A 3161-nucleotide genomic window follows, 5' to 3' on the forward strand; every position below is an offset into this window, starting at 1 on the left:
TAAAAGAAAGATGCATTCATGTTGCCAGCCATTAATCAGACGTTTGTACAAACATTATTTAAGACCTTCTCAAATATTTGTGAAATTTAATATCTTGCAAGGTAGTTCTATGATTTTATAAGGATAATAAAATGTATGAAGTTATAAAATTTATTACAGGACAATTCAGCAAACTGCTGTAGGCTTGTCAGAATGATAATTTTTAAAACCATTTCTCAGGTATTTGCTCTTCGTAAGGAGTAAACAGACATAAGAATTTAAGGTAGGCAACTCTCTTGCTCTTTCTCAGACAGCTATGAAAGTGGCATATTGAGGACATTTGGTCAGATCTTTAACCTGAAGACCTTAACCAGAGGTGCAAGGGCTCAGTCTGTTCCTTCCTAACAGGGCTCCGAGGAGCATACCATTAGGCCACAGGGAGGAGAGAACCCGTAGTGCTCCGAAATAAAGTTATGTCATATCCATTCCTTTCTTCCTGCTTTCTTTCCTCTTTTGTAATGCAACCACCTTCCCCATGGGGTAAAGAACATTACTGGCCATTCACCCAGTATGAATAGACACGAACAGGCTTTTTCACCATTTGAATATTGCAACATTCACAGACACATCCTGTAGGTCATCAGCAACAGCCTTAATTTCAATTTAGTGTCTCCCAGTGGAACAATCTGCCCTCGCGTCAGCACAAACTTAACAGTTAGCTTCTTTCAGGTCACAAAATTAAACTGGAGCTTTATCTGACATGATTAATGTTTCCTGGAAAAGTTGTATATAAAGAATAACACCCTTAATGAAACAAGTAGGGCTGAGGATTATGAAGGGGTCATACTTAACACTTTCAAATTCTCAGATGAGTGGGTCTGTGGTTTGAATGAGACAGATTTATTTAAAAGTGTAAGAAAATACTCTGCTGACACTATTTAAACTTCAATTAGGCAGGAGAGAAGAAGTGTGGATGACTAGAGGTAATTATCCTGGTTTTCTCTGACAGTCCCTTCCTGTATTCACAGTCTTTGCAGGTGATTTTGAAATAAGATCCAGCAACAGCTGCAATGTAGGCAGTAGTTCAGAGACTGATGTATTTAACCCTTCAACCACTGATGGTCAGTTCCAGTTTGTTTATAATATCTATGGACAATTTACCACACAAAATGACCATTCAATTCATCTTGTGGAATTATTATTGGTGCTTCAAAGTCTGAAGTCTGGTTTTGGAATTCTCTTTTTATAAAAGTTTGCAGAGGTCATCACCATAAATAAATAACCTTGGAAGAATAATAATGCATTTGACATCATTATTTTGAATCCATTTCTGTATTTTAGTAGTACTAAATTTTATGAACTGGGTACTTAGCACATACTGAGCCCATGCAAGTAAGTTATTGCTTATGGTGAGGGCTCTCTTGATGTGCAACCTGTGATCACAGGATTAACACTAGATTTAACTACCGGGTCAGCTAATTGGGATACAGTAGGGCTAATACTTGTGGTATCAAATCCCAGAGATGAAAAGCAGAGTTGTTATTGCTGATCTCTGTTGGGGAACACAGCTATACTAATGCCAGCAGAGACACAGTTGGGCTCAATTACAATGCCTTCCCAATCAAAGTTTTCCTATACTGTAATCTTCCCTCAAATGGCCCCATTTAAAAATATAATTTTGTAAAAGTGAAGGGAGGAAAAATAACTATAGCATTCAATTGTTACACACAAAAAGAAGAACTGGCCCAACACAAAGGAACACCTTCTCTTGTATCAGGTGATTACACCATGAAAGGCTCTGACAAGAAAGACCACTTCAAATTTACTGGTCCAAGTATTTTTTGTTGTTTCCCCTCAGACCACTAATCCTACCTTTCTTTGCATGCAACTGAAGGTAAAGAGAATCATCACCTCTCTGGCTAATTCAAGATATGGCTGAAACCAATAGTAAATTAATCCTGTTGTAATTTCTGCCTTGGCAGTACTACTTAATAGAATAGCGAAGAAAATTGGAGGCTTTGTGTTTAGGCATATACATAAAAATAGCCATGTAGTTGAAGTAAAGGATTTTACTTGGATCTTCCAATTTATGGCATTGTCTGAGAGAATTTAAGGAACAGGATTCATGAAATTTTATCAAAGAACCTGCCAATCCATTGTATGGATTACAAAAAGCTTTATCCATGTGATCCATGTGGGCTTATTCCAGAAGGTGATATTTAGTTCTGTAGGGTCTTCCTGCAGGCCAGTATAAGTTAACTGATATATTTTAGTTTCTGCTAATAGGCTAAAACCTCCAAGAGGACCACAAACTTGTTGGGGTTTGGAGGCTTACGCGCCTCAATGACCTGGAGAGCTGTGTTGGCTGGTGTCAGCATGACCCATGTCAAAGGGTAGTCCTGATGAAGGGTCTCGACCCAAAACATCGACTGTTCACTCTTTTCCATAGATGCTGCCTGGCCTGCTGAGTTCCTCCAGCATTTTGTGTGTGTTGCAAAGGGTAGAGGCCAAACTAAGGGTGGTCCAACCATCCTCCAGCTTTGAGGGTTCATCTCAGGGCTAACAACCCTAACTGGTAAAACAAAATTGTTACTGAGACAGCAATAAGGAGTCATTCTACATCTGAGTGCGATGGTGTTCCTGAGATTCCACCTAGGACTTGCATGACTGACAATGGTAAGAACTGACAGGAAGCTATTGACATGATGAAGAAAGACCTGAACACTCCCAGGGATGAAGGTCCTTCATTGCTGCCTTAAATCAGTAGTCCCCAACCTTCGGGCCGTGGTCCGATACCGATCCGTGAAGCATGCAGGGTGCAGCGGTATCCGGAACGCACCCAGCACATCCTTAAGAAGAAGGCTGAAATAAGCAAGCTAATTAATTAGGCACATAATTAATTAGCTTGTTTATTTTGGCTTTTTTCTTAAAGATGTGCTGGGTGCGTTCTGGATACTGCTGCACCCCTGCATGCTTCAAGGATCGGTATTGGACCACGGCCCGAAGGTTGGGGACCACTGCCCTAAATGGTTAAAGGCTATGCATTATGGCAATGAAATTCATAACTGATCAAAATTAAATACAATGGATAGGAATAAGTCCTGATGAAAGGCCTTGGCTCAAAACAGTAATTTCCCTCCATAGATGCTGCCTGACCTGCTGAGTTTCTCCAGCATTCTGTG

This window comes from Mobula birostris, chromosome 8 (assembly GCF_030028105.1).
Source record: "Mobula birostris isolate sMobBir1 chromosome 8, sMobBir1.hap1, whole genome shotgun sequence".
Lineage (NCBI taxonomy): Eukaryota > Metazoa > Chordata > Chondrichthyes > Myliobatiformes > Myliobatidae > Mobula > Mobula birostris.